This window comes from Petaurus breviceps, unplaced genomic scaffold, assembly GCF_028583685.1.
Source record: "Petaurus breviceps papuanus isolate PSGF00001 unplaced genomic scaffold, PetGlider_PUasm1.0 41, whole genome shotgun sequence".
NCBI classification, from domain to species: Eukaryota; Metazoa; Chordata; class Mammalia; order Diprotodontia; family Petauridae; genus Petaurus; species Petaurus breviceps.
The window spans coordinates 1,876,395-1,893,285 of NW_027186320.1; positions in this window are offsets into that span (position 1 = coordinate 1,876,395).

Here is a 16,891-nt window from a genome sequence, read left to right on the forward strand (position 1 = left end):
AGAGAGACACACACACAGACAGAGAGAGAGAGAGAGAGAGAGAGAGAGAGAGAGAGAGAGAGATAACAGGTAAAGGCTGGAAATTAAAGTATGAAGGTTACAGCAGGAGAGGAATTTTTGATTAAGCGGATAATGGTTTGGGAGTTGGTTAATATGAGGAAAGGGGAAAAGGAAATATGTAGAAACCTGTAAAATAAATTAGCACTTGTGTTCTCATTAAAATGTAGCTGGGGTAGTATTTTCATATATGCCATATTCTAGGTGAATTCTTAAGATTTCATAGGATCAGGGAAAGGTAGGAGGTGACTGCCCCAGAAGTGATTTGAGGCAAAAGGAAGATTTCACCTATACTATACCTGGTGCTCATTGAGATCTTAATCACAGCTGAGAAGGGCTTGAAATTATGAAAATAGATGTCTTAAATTCCTCACTGAAGAAGAATATGCCATCTCTTGGGGGGGAAAATATTCTTCAAGATATTACAAAAGTAGATTAGGCTTATGGACCAATATTTGGGATAAGAAGAATGTAGACTTGGCCCTGGAGTCAGGAGGACCTGAGTTAAAATCCGATCTCAAACACTTGACACCCTTACTAGCTATGTGACTCTAGGCACATCACTTAACCCCAACTGCCCTCTAAAAAGCAAAAAAAAAAAAAGAATATAGATAAATCTTCCAAATGATAAAATTCATTTATCCTTAATTTCCTTTTTAAGAAAGAGACTATGAAAATTCTACATTAGAAACTTCTCTATTTGTGATGGATGGATTTTATATGTGTGTGTATGTGCATGTATACATATATACACATATCTTTACATAAAGTAAAGCTGTGATATGATTATCCTTTCAAATGATATTCAACTTGCTTTTTTATCTCCTCAGTTTTCTCAGGTGATTATTTAATCTCACCTACTTAGAAGAACTTCAGAAGTTATGTATTGTCAAGGACAAGGCAGTATTACTTATCTTCTTAATTGAGTTTAGACTCATAGCACATAGATGAAAATATATCGTACTCTATAACCCACAATTTCTGTAGGGTAAAATGTCGATTATGACTGCTAAGATAGAAAATCAGTAGTGTTGAACAGGGACTGGAACAGGGGGCAGGAAGTCTGGTCACTTTGTCTACTATGGGCCCTGGGCAACTGGCATCCTCTAGTCTTTGACAGCTCCCTGGAGGGGAATGTAGCCCGGCAACCTGGGCAGACACCTCACTTGGTGAAAAGATCTGCCACCTGGCCAGAGAGAGAACACTGAATGAGTGGGACAAGAATGGAAAGAGAGAAAAATAGGAAAAAAAGGAATTATAGAAAATGAGAATACATGGGTTGTCCCTGTTCCCTGAAAGTGAAGACTGAAAGAGAGGATAAAGTGTTGGAAGGGGGGGGGGGAGGGTTGTCTGGATGCTATTGGAGTGCTGGAGAAGAGAACTGACCTCTTGACTGTACCAATGGCACAGACGATGAAGTGCATGCAGGAATGTAGAAAATCTTCTTCAGGAATGCACTAAATAGGCACAGACTTGAGAAGAAGGAAAAGCCTGAGCACAGAACAACTTGTGAAGAATTTGAGAAAACTTCTTGTATATTTTGACTGAAGTTCAAAGTCTTTTTCCATGATGAACTTTCTCACAATGTTTTATGGATCTCCTTCTACCTTGTTGTAATGGGAATGTAAATTGTTAAGATCTTCCCTGCCCCTAGGCTAAAGTGCACCTGGAGCCTTGGGTAGGAGGCTTGTTTTTCAGTAGATACTTCTTGATTGGCCAGTGAGTCAATAAGGTTGTTACCTTCTCTGAGCCAGGAGAAGGCTATATAAGCTCTGATGTGTAGCTTTGTTTTGGGGGCTCACTTTGAGATGTGTTCTGTGATTTAATGAGACTCTGGGAAGCTGTTGTTGAGAACCCCCCCACCTAGTTTTGAAAAACCCAGATGTTGATTTGGTATGGATGTAATGGTTGGACAGTTTGGAAACTGTCTACTTGATCTGTTTCTCTGTCTTGATAATTCTGTCTGTATATTCTGAAGTTCAGGGTGCTGAACTTTTTCCCCTGAACTAGGTAAATGATACATATCTGACTGATTAAAGTAATCTCATTAACCCATTTTGACTTGCTTTCCTTTATCAAAGCAGATCTAAAAACCTGTGTTGGCAGACACCCTGGGGACACTAGGGTGCTTGCTCCTACACGTGTGCCCACCTAGGAAGAACAAATTAAGGCTTCAGAGTCACCTGCTCTGTCACATGCTATTCCAAACACTGAGCTCCAAGGACCATAGCTCTGATTCTATTTTTCCAGCTTGCGTGCCAGAAAAAAAGCATCCAGAGCTTTTCACACAACTTTCTGTCCTGGGTGCTTTCAAGGTGTTTGAGAACAATGTCTGTACAGGTGCCCATTACAAGAGTGCTCAGGCTATGGATAGCTTTAGTACTCAGGAGCTGGTAAAGGAGACACTGGAGCATTATGTTTTTATTGCAGTGTCAGTCAACCAGAATGTGCTGTGTGATGTGTTAAGGAGATCTGGGGGCTCAGGTAAGCAATGCCAGGCAGAATGCTTTTGAATCCTACAGGATAATGAGAAGTCCCTTTTGATCCAGGAGTGGTGGAAACCCCAAGATGGCTTTTCTCAGAGGTTTAGGTTGAGAAAGAGATCAGAGGAGGAAGAATTGGCTGTTTGAGATGTGGACAGTATCACAGCAGAGTTGTAGAAAAAGAGCTGATGCAGCACTAATAATATAAGGCTACCTTCTCTGGATTATTGAAATCAGGGTGTTATCTGAATTACCTAATGAGAAATGAGGGACAGAAACCCAGGAAACTGCCACACCAACCAAGTAACTGGGAAACAGGGCTGTGTGTAGGCTCTAGTCTAGGTCATATCAGCCTTGGCATAAACCTATCTTGGGGTTTGGGCCATATCATTCAAACTTGTATTCACAATTTATATCAATGAGATTATGTGTTATACATTTGTATTAGGTAAAATTAATTTTATTTCCTAGCTTTTTGCAATATAGCAGTCTAGGTGGAGAATAATTAGATGGTAAGTATTACTTTGGGGATGAAGATTAACACATTATGATAGTGAGTAGATGGTGATCGGGAAGAGGGAGAGCTATGGAATTTAAGAGAAGTGCTTAATAAATCATTCAAAATGGTAACACATGTGATCAAGACTGGGTATTGTCTGGAATGATGTTTTGGAATGGTATTAGAAGAGCATATTGCTAATGGAAAAAGTTGTGACAAAGTAGTTGCATTATAATGTGGTGGCATCAGAAGACCCAAGTTTGAATCATGGCTGTAATACTACTTAAATAGCTTTGGACATATAACCTTTGAGCCTCAGTTTCCCCATCAATAAAATAATGATAATAATATTTCCACTACCTAATTCAAAGTGTTTGGTGACAATCATTATTAATTTTAAACTCTTATGTAAATGTAAGTTACTTAAATTCTAGGATTCAGTTATTGGCCTTACAAAAATTTTCTCTTGTCAACCTATTGGACAAGTGGATCTTTTTCTCTCTTGTCACCTATATCTAAATTTATAATGCCAGTAACAAGGAAATAAAAGAAAATTAAAAATAAACATTTTGAAAAAAGGGAGAAACCATTTTTCCCTATAGGAACTCTTTAAAATACATTTGTCCTTCCACTAAACAATAGCATTGGCTCTTTTTAAAATGATTTCATTGTAACATAGCAAGATGGGAACCTTTTATAAGGGTTTTGATTATAGAAGCAACATACTTAATCTCTTGAATTCAAAGACTTTTTTAAATTTAGTAAATGTTATTTATAGGGAGTCATACTTCTCTCAGTAATATACTCTGAATTTACTAACAGAAATAATTCCTCTAAGAAATATTTAAAGCACAAGAGTTTTATGTTTAACATGGTACAAGATTTCTCTATCTAATTGGTTGTAAGGCCAAGCATTCTTGAATGAAGATGGTTCAAAAAATCAAGACCCTTACAAAAACTGGTTTTAATATTTTAAATGTATTATTAATTTTCTAATGTCAGGTAAATAATTGACTAGGCTTTTTTAAACATCATGATGATGATAAAGTTCTCGGTCATTATTGTCATCTAAAAGAAGACTATGTCTCCAATATCAATTATGTTTTTGTATTTGATCAAATACTTCCTTATATTTAACAATTCATTTATTTATTTTTGTCTTTTAAAAAGTGTATATATATATATATATATATATATATATATATATATATACACATTTATACATTTATACTTCTTTTTAAATTCCCCGTAGCATTTAGAATAAAGTTTGGCACATAGTAGATCTAGAGTTAAATTATTTTTAGTTTAACTCAATTGAAATTAGAATGAACTCACTTAAATATGTTAAATCAAAATGTTCACAATGTTACTCGTGGATGAATCTAGGATTATAGTATCACAAACTTAGAGCCAGATGGGTCCTTAAAGGCCATCTAATCAAATCTTCTCATTTTACAGATGATGAGACATAACCAGGAAAGATATGACTTACTTAATGAGAGAATGAATATTTATCATACAATGAGGATTAATTTTACTATAGTATGCCTTGAAAGATTTTTTTTCAGTTAATTTTTCAATTGAATTAATTTCTTAACATATAGAGATCACAATCCTTCTACAGTAAACAGTTTCACATATTGATTCAAACAAAGGAAGTCTTTAGAGGGTGGTCAGTTTTCTTGTGTTGACTTTCCCCCAAATTACCAAGATTTATTTTGGTGTTGCACAGAAAACCTATCAATGGCTTTAACTAGATACTTTTTACAACATGGTTTGTTAAACCATGAGCTCTCATGGTCAGATCATAAGATCTTGGGCAAAAGGACAAAATTAGTAGAGGTGGTTGACAAATAAGGAAATATTAATAAATTATTGATAAATATGAAGGAAATCTAGTTCCATTATGATCAGGGAAATTTGGAAGATTCAATCAAAGTATGACCACTGTTTGGTTCTAAAGCCTAAAGAAAGTCTACATTAGCTCTTCACATTTCCTAAGTTCAGTATTGTGACAAGATACATACCTCTACATTGTAGTAAAAGGCCTACAAAGTTACAGAAAATTTATTGAAGAGAAACTTCATTGATAATTATTAGCTTTGTTATTGTAGATGTAAATTATCTATATCATGCACACACACACACACACTCACACACTCACACACACACACACATGTACACACACCGGCACCCCCATAGAGACAAACAAGAATTAAGCTTTACAACTATAGTGATCAACCGGAATTGGTGACAAAACACTGGTGCATATATTTATTTCATAGATGAGGGTGAAATATTTGATTTGGAAATTTAGGGATCAATCATTTTCAGTGAAACCAAATTTAATATTATTTTCAATTTGACATGTTTTCTACATATCTGAAGAAATCACAAGCCCTATCACTCCTAAGCACTTTTGTACTAGAAGAAATTTTTATTTCTCCAGGAATTTTTTTTTTTTTGTAAAATTTTAACTAGGTTCAATTCAATATTTAGTGAAAGAACTACTACTATGTATTCAAATAAAGACTTTGTTAGTTAACTCTGGTGGAGTGGCAGAAATAAATGCATATTTGTGTTTGTGTCTGAAAGAGAGAGAGAGAGAGAGAAAGAGAGAGAGAGGAATAATTAAGTCAAATGAGTATTTATTTGATGCATATGTTCAGTTAGACTAAGATGAAATCTTACTCTATTTTTAATATAATTAGTTTTTTCATTGGAGGAAATATTTTTGTTTGATATTTCTATTTTTTTCCTTCTGGCTGAATAAAAATTGACTGAAATTATGCTCTACACACCTTGTTTCAAAACTATATATAAGGTAACTAAAGGACAATTTCATTTTTCATTCTGAACAATGAAAATGCAGTCTAAGATGACACTCTTTTACCTTGAGTTACAGAACTGGTTCTGAGCTAGCACAAGTTGTTGATGTACCTTATCAACAGTAGCCAGTGACGCAGGATGAAAAGACAAAATTCTGAAAGAAACAGATTGTGCTATGATGTTTAGGGCATCTTTGTAGGTGTCATGGCATACATATATAAGGAACAATGCCTTTTAAAAGATAAGGAGAAGAGGGGTGAAAAACATCTGGTGATTAGAAGATCAATAATTAAAACTTTAATGCTCGGGGTGGCCAGGTGGCACATTGACTAAGAGCACCAGCCCCAGAGTTAGGAGACCTGGGTTCGGTTCTGGCCTCAGATACTTAACACCCACACCCAAAATAACTGGCCGTGTAACCTTGAGCAAGTTACTTAACACCAATTGCTTAGGGGTGGCCAGGTGGCACAATGTGTAAGAGTGCTGGCCGCAACATTGGGAGACATGGGATTTGTTTTGGCCTCAGATACTCGGCACCCACACAAAAATAATTGGCTGTGTAACCTTAAGCAAGTTACTTAACCCCGATTGCTTAAAAAAAAAAATAACTTTAATGCTCTAGTTCTTTTACTGGTCATATACTTTTGTTGGTGTTGAAATGAGTCTAACTCAGTTCACTTAATAGCTTTGAGAGAATTTTGGAATTTATATTTAAAAGACTTCAAAGTATTCAGACCCATTTTATCATTTCATATTGGTGATCATGCTAAAGTACATTTGAAGGCATTCCTACCCTGATGAACCCCACCTCTGATTAAGCCTCCAACACACACAGAAAGACACACACGCACAATCTCTCTCTGTCTCTCTGTCTCTCTGTCTCTCTCTCTCTCTTTCTTACACACACACACACACACACACAAACACACACACACACACATGCAAATTTAAAAGGTAAATGGGATACAACCATAGCTTTCAGTTAGAAAGGAAGGGTAAATCATGACTTAGGCATGTAAGAGCAGTAATGCTGCTTCTAATTCTCCTTTGGAAAACTTTAATATGTAAGTTAGGAATGCAAATATAATAAAATCAGTCATTTGTTCAACATTAATACTTTGAAATTTTATGCTACAACTTTGTATACTTGATAAAATTTAATAATAAAACTATAGCTTTATTCCTTTTAAAATCACTAAAACCATCACATTAATGTCTTTAGTAATTATATAGAAATGTAATTTAGTATGGCAAAATGTCAATACAAATATTAAATGAACAATAACAAAAACATACACATTTATCCTTTCAAGGTAAGTAACTGAATTGATTCCAGAACAAAATTGTAAGACCCATTTTCAGAATTTAATTTTAAAATATAGTTTTAAAACTATATTAATTTTATTTATATTTATCTTATATTTAATTTTATTATTATAAAATATAGTTTTAAAACCATATTAATTGTTCACATATGTACCTGGAAAAAATCTAATGGAATATAAGAACATTAATGACAGTGTAGCTCGTACATCACTTAAACACTGTCACTGAAATTTCCATTCTACTACTTAGGGAAGGTGGAAAGAGAACAATTAGAATTAAAATTCATATTACATGGGGTGACTAGGTGGCACAGTGAATCGAGCACCAGCCCTGGAGACAGGAGGACCTGAGTTCAAATTTGGCCTCAGACACTTAACACAAAAAACTAACCATGTGACCTTGGGCAACTCACTTAGCCCCAATTGCCCTCCAAAAAGCAAAAAAAAATCGTATTATATTTATATTGTGGAAATGAAATGCTATTTTGACAGTAAGTCTGATCAAATATTACTTAACTTGGTCAATAAAACTATTTATGGCACTTAAATCTGAGAAGGTAGGGCAGAATTAATTTTTAATCTTCAAATTATACAATAATATAGGAATAATTTTTAAGCCCATGCACTTTTCCACATCAAGTTAATTTATGTAATATAGATAAATTTATGTATAATTATGGTTGAATGAAATGTGTTACTTAATGAGCCTAAAGAATTTACTGTGTTGACTCTGTAATGAAACATTGCCACTAAAATTTATCAAAATCAGACCAATGTTGAATCGAGAAAGAAGATAAAACTTTTTTTTTTTCTCAAGGAAAACTATAGGTGAAAAATGGTGCATATCCTGTCAAGTCAATATTTCAATACATTTTGCTTAACAATTTTTCATTCTTAAAAGGAAGCGTTTTAGGGGAGAAGGAAAGAACTGGGGTAAAATGTGTCAGAATTTTTTTCTAAAATTAACTGGAAAATTGAAAAAAATATTTACTATGAAGTCAGATTAATTGTGTGGCAATGAATAGAATAAATAAGCCCATAATGAATGAAACTATATTGTTTGATGATGGCCAAAGCAATATGAAATCAATATAGATTGACTAAAAGTACAAAATTTAGTAAAGCAACATCTTTCATTATAAGCAGATCATTATGAAATTTAAATGATATACATTTATCTCTAATATTTAACATTTTATTTATTTTTAAATTAATAACTGCTTTTATTTGGTCATTTTTAAACATCTCTCTCTATATATATATGTATACATATATATTCACATATACATACACACATATATATGATGCCTAGATATAAATATATATATATAGATACATATTTTATAATTAGTTAGATGCATAGATTCAGATATAGATACACAGAGATAGCTATATCTCTATTTCCAGTTATATATCTTTGATTTTTATCTATCTAGTGTTTTACAGGTCTCTCCTATTAGAAAATAAGCTCTTTGAGGTCAAGCATTATGTTTTTACCTTTTTTTGTATCATTAGAGCTTTTCTCATTAGGTACATACAAATTAAATTGATTCTAGAATATATTCACCATCTAATAGTTGCTTATTGATGATTCCATTTTTATACCATCCTAGCTGGGGGAACACATTTAGTATACAATTGCTGATCTCAAAATTTTTGTTCTGATAATATCTCTTATGGACCCCCATCATTATTTAAAGTTTTACATCACTGTGACTCAAATTAAACAATAAGATTCAAATATATGGTAATAAACTAAACTTTAGTGGGTTGTACTAGGAGATTTGGGAGTAAAAATTTGAGTAGGAAAGTCATTTCCCTCAAGGAACATATATTTTAGGAATAGCTGCAACAATGATGAAAATGATGAAAATAAAGGAGGAAATCACCTGCTGTTCATCTTGAGGTGGAGATGGGACCTCCAGCTACAACAGTCTTTTGCATCTCAGTTTAAATCTACCTATGTGAAATCTTGTTTTAAACTAAAATTAATTTGTTGTTAAGGAAATAGATACAATCAGTGGATAATTAAAATATATTGATTTCCAATTAGTTTCCTGATCCTGCCATTTTCCAGTTGTGTGACCTTGGGCAGATCACTTAAAACCTCAGGCACTCAATTTCCCAAATTTGAATAATAACACTCATTTTCATTGACTTCCTCATATCTTTACTGTGAGAATCAAGTTAAACAATGCATTTTTAAAGCCCTGAGTGGCAAAGTGTCTTTTAATTGTGAAAGATGGCTTTCCACACTATAGTAATTATTATCATTAGCAACAAAAACAACAATACTAATAGTTCTGCTACTACCACTACTAGGAGTACTGGTACTTAATACATCTTATTCATATCTTCTTTTGTCAATGGCATCTTGATGAAAATTATGGTCCTAGAATAATTGACTTTCCTGCTACTGTTGTTGTCTTTCTTCTGATTGTTATTTTTGTTGTTAACAAATCATTCCCCTTGCACCATTGTATTAAGTTTAGAAAGACATGATCCTAGCACAAATTGTTATCCTGCTATTATTATTTTATATTTAATCTTTTTACTATTTAACTGTTTAATTTTTTTTTAGGCCAAAAGTATTAGTTATGAGGTGGCTAGGTGGTGCAGTGCATGCAGCACCGGCCCTGGAGTCAGGAGGACCTGAGTTCAAATGTGGTCTCAGACACTTAATACATACTAGTCGTGTGACCTTGGGCAAGTCACTTAAAAAACAAACAAATAAAAGTATTAGTTATGATTTACTTAACTACCATTTATTACACATCTACTATGTTCCAGGCACTGTGATAAGTGCTAAGGGTATGAGGAAAAAAAATGAATACAACCAGTACTTGTTTTCATGGCTCCCACTATCCAGGCTTATAATGGCAAGAAAAATAGTTAACACTTTGTTTCAGTTATTGAATTAACACAGAAGTAGTTAACACTTTGTTTCAGTTCATGATTGCATCAAGTATTAAGATCCAGAATATGTGAATCTCACAATTTGTGAACCCTAGAACTTATAAACTCCTGTTGCTGATGCAACAGGAAAGGGAGGAGCTAATGACCATGTATAAGGAGAGACTGAAGCTGAAGAGAGCAGAATTGAGAACAGAACTTGTGGTGGAAAAATGGAGAAGAAAGAACTGAGAATTGAGCAGAACTGAGAAGAATAGAGAAGAACTGAGAAGAGAACTCTTGTGGTGGCAGAGACAAGGAGAAAACTTGTGGTATTCTGGCATTCTATATTTGTCTGTTCTCTCTGTGTTGATTTTTGTTCATTGTACTTTGTACATAAGCCCTGGGACCTTACTGGAAGCCCTGGAAGAGGAATTTCTGGTTGTCTGTTCACAGAAGTCCTAGAGGAGGGTTTTAGAGGTCCTGGGACTTTACTGATGATTTTATTGACCTCTTGGACCCTGTTTGTGGGTGCTTGTTCATTTCACAGGCAGACAGTGAATTGATGATGGTGCTGGCAATGTCAGTGAATGTTGTTTTGGTTCTGTATAGCTTTGTCTTCCCGGAAACAGAAACTGTGAAGGACTTGAGGTGGACTGGACACTTTGGGCTTCAATATGGAATGGGACCTGGACAAGGATCTGGACAAAGAACTGGACAAGGAGCTGGAGAAGGGACTAGAAGCTGCCTGCCTTTGAACCCAAGTGACAGTTGTGTAGACTTGGGCAGGAGTTGGGGCAATGGAAGAGGAAGTAAGGAAGCTGAGAGACTCGAGTCAAGATGAAAAGATCTCTTCTTTGGTACCTGATGCTGACTGAGAAGATTATGATTTACTGTGACTTAGGGGTGGAGAATTTTGACCTTTGAACTTTGTGTCCATTAAGGATACAAGCCTCCTTAAGGATGATTGAATTAAGGACTTAGTAAAGGATTGAGTTATGAAGTAATTGAATTACTAAATGATTGTATCTTTTGCTTAAAACTTTGTGACCAGTTTGGTGAAAACTATGTAGCCATTTTTGTGATAAATTGTTATATCATAACATTGTGAATGTTTTAATTTGATTTCTGTTAATGTTTTGCTTTCATTTACTGCTGAATAAATACAGAGTTCACTACACTATGCAATCAGAATCTTAAAGCTGTTCACAGCAGCAGTCCTCTGGAAAGCTGCTCATGCTTGGGTTTACAAGGAGGCAGAACTTCATGCAATAAAAAAATAGCATGTACAAAAATATACAGGATAAGCATTAATTGTTGGTAGTCTTAGAGGGAAGTCATTAAGAATAAGAAGGCCTAGGACATTCTTCTTCAAGAAGGAGAGAATTTAAGTGAGTCTTGGAAGAAGCCATTGAAACAAGGCACAGAGCTTAGGAGAAAGAGTATAAAAATTATCTGAGTTGGGAATTGGAGTGTTTTGTGTGAGAAACAGCAAGAATTCTGGAGTCACTATATCATAGAATATGTAGAAAGAAATAAACTATATGAAATGTTTGAAGGTAGCTAGGAACTAATTCACCATGGGCTTAAAAAGCAAGCACATGATTTATATTTTAACCTGGACATAATAGGAAGCCACTAGAGCTTAATGAAGTGGGGAAGGTGATATGGTCAGACCTGCATTTTAGAAAGATCAATCTGACAGCTGAAGGGAAGATAGATATGAGAGGACAGAGAATTTAGGTAAGGAGACTAATCTGCAGATTTTTTTTTTGGCATCATGTAAGGTAGGTCACACATCATATAATGAATAATAGCAAGCTTTAGATAGATAAATCAAGGATCCATGTCACATCTAGTTAGTCAGTAGATATTTGCCTTTTCTATCCTAGAGTGATGCATTGCATAGTTTCTACCTGATGCTAAATAATTATCACAGACCTCTCTGTTTCCAATAAAAACTCCATGTAACTTAATCTTTTGTTCAATATTTCTTTATAAACATATTGCTTGCTAAATTCATGTAGTTGTTACTCATGAAAGGCCAGCTATGCATAGGCTTCCCTTAGAGATCAAACACTTTCAGTTATACTGGACAAATATATTGATGTCTACTTGTTATCAGATTTTACTATTGCTCTGTGAAATGTCTGCTTGTTACAAATATATTTCTGTAATTTTTTTTTTTAATCTGACTACATAACATGCTCTGGAAGCATTAATCCTCTTTCTTCTCCTCCTCCTCTTAAAAATAGTTATGTCACTCTGACTGGAGCACTAAGTTAGTATTCAAGTCAGTATTACATAATTCTTGAGAATTTTTCAGACCTACCAAAGAAATCACAGTATACCTCTGTAGTACATTCACCTGGATGTCATTTTTTTTCTTTTTTGCTGTGTCCCATTCATGACATAGATCATGGGTCAGTATTCTTATTGTTAAGGACGTGACTGTTGTTGCTTCTGCTGCTAGTAGAAGATCACTTCTCCTAGGATATATAGTTTACCACTACAATTGCCAAATTATTTTGTAAAAGTCCAGTTCCTGCAGATTGGTATACTTTTTAAAGGTTTCACTGAATCCTTCAATGGGGTATGTGCCCTTTATGAGATTATCTGATTAAAAGATTAAAAAAAAATTCACACTCCATGATCAGGTGAAAAGGGAAAAAAATATTAATTTTGTTTTTCTCATAGAAATGTCTTGGTTACATTATTAAAAGGCATTGTACTTATTGAAGTTATCCTTATCATCATGGTCAACATTATTAATATATAGTTAATTATTGAAAAACAGAAACTTTCATTTTCTTGTATGACATAAAATTTATTTTGTTCCATCAACCCCTTTGATGAGTTGAAGTCTATGAGCCTCTAGTCAAATTAATGTTTTTCAATTTATAAAATGTATATATCAACAAATGAAACCAATTTTACTGACATAAAGACATATATTTTTCTCATCCAAGTTCACAGATCCCCTGAAATCCCTCCTTAGACACCTTGGGATTTTGTGGATCTCATGTTGAGAACTTCTGCTTATTCTTTCTTTTGCCTTTTGTATGGCAATTGGGGTTAAGCAACTTGCCCAATTTTACACAGCTAATTTTTGTGTGCGGGTGGGTGGGTGTTGTGTCTGAGGCCGAAACCAAACTCTGGTCCTCCTGACTCTGGGGCCAGTGCTTTACTCACTTTGCCACCCCACTTCTGCTTATTCTTTAGATTATTCTCTTTATTAGAGTTTCTAAAAAAAACTTTTCTTCAACATAGAAAAGAATTGTAATAGCATAAATGGTGAAAAAGAAAGTAATAGAGAATATTTTAGCAATTTTCCTTTACCTCAATGTCAAAAATCCATGATCTTTTCCTTACGTGGCACTCTCAAATAGATGGATAAAGAAAAGAAAAAAGATTCACAGTTTTTCAATGATTGTGGTACCAAGAATAATTTGGTCCTATAGAACTTGCTTATTTTAGAAAGGGAAGATTTCTGGATTTTGTGAGAATCACAGTGGGTATTGAGTATATTTGGATCAACTCCAATTGACTTTAAAAATGTGGCATTTGTTTTTTCCCAAAATATCACATAGCAGTTTTTCATCTTACTTTTAAAGATTTTCCAGACATATCATTGAAAATAGCAACCTTATATGATAGAAAGATCATTTCTAGAAAGGGATGGCTATGACAAATTATCTAAACAAGATACATCTTGAAATAGATCCCCCCCTTTTCCTATTGCAGCAAATAAAAGTAGATTATTGCTTCTCTTTGTTATTCCTGTTCTTAAACAAAACTCTACTTAAAGATTGGACAGTTCTGATATATGAGGAAAATAATCCAGTTTATTATCACAGGACTATTTATAACCTAATTATTATGAGAAGAATAATTTCTTTTTCTTTATAGCCCATGCTGGAACTGTAGTAGGTTCTAAAGGATTAGTCAGATAATAAGAAAGCTATGAATTTTAGCTAACACAACTTCTGTGCAAAAGCACAAGCAGCTAGAGGTAAGAAAAGCAGCAGTAGAGGCATGGAAGAGATGATGATTGATATCCTCATACGAGAGAGAGATGAGATCACACTGACAGTTTCTATAATAAACTGAATTTTCTATTACTTGGGCAACTTAATTTAATTGATGTTCATTTATGACAGAAAAGTATATCATCTGCTTATTTTTTCCTAAACACAACAGCTTTACATTAAATTTTTTAATATGGCATCACCACCCTTTGGCAAATGTATAATTAAGGTACGGATGTTCATATTCTTGCTGACATTTCTGTTGTTTTTATTTTATGTGTTCAGTAGGAAAGATGTGTGCTTTATGTTTCCAGTCCTGTGTCAATATATCCAGTATATGTCTTGTGTTAAAAACAAAACAATGAAGTGTCTGTCTTTGGACCTGTTACTTGTCTTTTTCTTTTACATTTTCAAGATGTGTGTCTTCTGAGACTAGTAAGTGACACAAAATAGACAATCAGCAGGAAATCTAAGCCCCTGGTACTTTATGTTAATATGTTAAACATGTCATCATTAAGATGAATGGTATCTTCTTGGGATGCACATTGGAAATGAGTTTTCTCTCAGAAATCAGCTTTTTGTGAATTGTTTCATTCATGGAGACCCAATGAGAAAACTTAATAATTTATTTAATCTAATGAAAATTAGTTTTTATAAGATGAAATTATATTGAACATATGGAAACACTTTTAAAAGTTAAAAGTAATACAGAAATTCATGGTTTTGTTTAATATAACAAGAAGAATATTCATAACAATATCCACAACAATCATATTAAAATAAATAGGAAAATGGGTTCTATTGCCTTTGAAAATTTAAAACATTTCAATAACCAGTATAGTGGAAAAAAATCATAGATTCTAGAGTTAGAGGACCTGGGTTCACTCTGATATTTCCTTCCTTAGGTAAGTTATTTACTTTCCCTGGGTCTCAATTTTCTCAAATATAAAACAAAAGCCTTAAACTTGGAAGCTTCTGAGTTTTCTTCCAGTTTTGTTTCTAGGTTCTCAGGATCCCATGACCCAAAATCTCTACATCAAACAAATGCAGAACTTTTTCATATCAATGATTTTTTTCTCAGTGAAGGTATATAACTCTGAATTATGGAATAATACAATATAATCAAAATTGAATTTGAATACCATCTCCCTTGCAAGGAAAAATGTAGAGATGTATTGTGGGCATGACAAGTCGTGCTACATCAATCTCTAGAAATTACAAAGAAGTATTGTAAAGAATTTCACACAAAAGAACTAAAGATCAAAGAAAGAATATGGGCCAGTCACATGGCAAGGCTGAGGGTTCCCTAAGGGTAGCCAGAAAGTTCTATTGGTAATCTGATGTCAAGAAAATAGGAAGAAAGCTCTCCTGATTTTAGATGGACTTTCCCTACTTTTGTCTTTGGGGTGAACTTATGAACAAAAATGGACAAGAGTCATACAGGATGCTTAGGGAAGGATGAGAAGCTATGTGCATCATTGGAGATAATTCCCATATTGATGAGATTTTAGATCGATTGGAGCATTTGCTGTATCATTTGATAGCACAATTTAGTGCATTTACAATAATAAGAAGAAAATAAGTCCAGAGATGGCAAAGGAAGAGAGGGAAATCTCCTTTTCTTGATATTTAAATGAATGTCATAGTTATAAGCAGAAGATTCAATTTTTATCAGACAATACTATAACTATGTTATTCCTTTATGTTTTGCCACTGTAAATTGTACTGGGAGAAATGATTCATGAAATTCAGGTTAGATAAACTTGCTGCTCATTAAGAAAATGAGCCCTATGCAATTTCTTCTCTTCTCTCTCTCTCTCTCTCTCTCTCTCTCTCTCTCTCTCTCTCTCTCTCTCTCTCTCTCTCTCTCTCTCTCTCTCCCCCTCTCCCTCTCCCTCTCTCGATATTTCTTGAGTCTTCCTTATTTTGCTTTCTTATCAAATACATGTACAAAAGAGAAGAGGACTGGCAGGTTGAGGTCTGTGCTGCCATTTTTGTCTTTTTTCTGTCACCTCTCATCCCCCCTGCAGGTATTCCTGAGGGAAAATATGACTATATTTACAGCTACAACCTCCCATTGGGAGAATAGGCTTTTTCACTTCTCCTACCTCCAATTATTCTAAGAAACAACAAAGCAGCATAATTCTGAAGCCACCCACAGGGAAAATATATAAGAAAAAAGTAAAATATACTGCCTACTTCATGAACACTGTGTGAGCTAGTTAAATTTTTTATACCATTAGCTCTTTCAATATGTCATTAACCTGGAAAATAAGAGGGAGTAATGAAAATCATTATGTGCTCTGCTCTATATCCTGCTGTAGCTAGCACAGAGTTTGTTACAAAGCTAGAGCTCATATTGTATTGCAGCAAAGTCTTTTTACTCATTCCTTTCCCCTGTTTTCCTAAATTCAAGTGGATGCTTTGCCTACCAAGGGTGAATATTGTCTGAATAAGCAGTTCCTAAACAGCATCTGGGAAATGCTTTTTGTTTTTAATATCTTGATATACTGAATTTCCTAGGCATTTTCTTTTATTTATTTAAAAACATTTTTTGAGAAAATTCTCATAAATTTACAGATTTACAAGGGACCCATGACACAAAATGGTTTTAAATCATTCTGTATTCTATATCTTGCTTCTATCTTTTACTCACCATATGGTTTATTTCCCATGGAGTAAGAATAGAAGTTCAATATAAGTAAGGTAAGATGACCCATTCATTTGCAAATGAAAATTTCATTTAGAGTATAGAGTCAGACGCTATTTTCTCTCCTC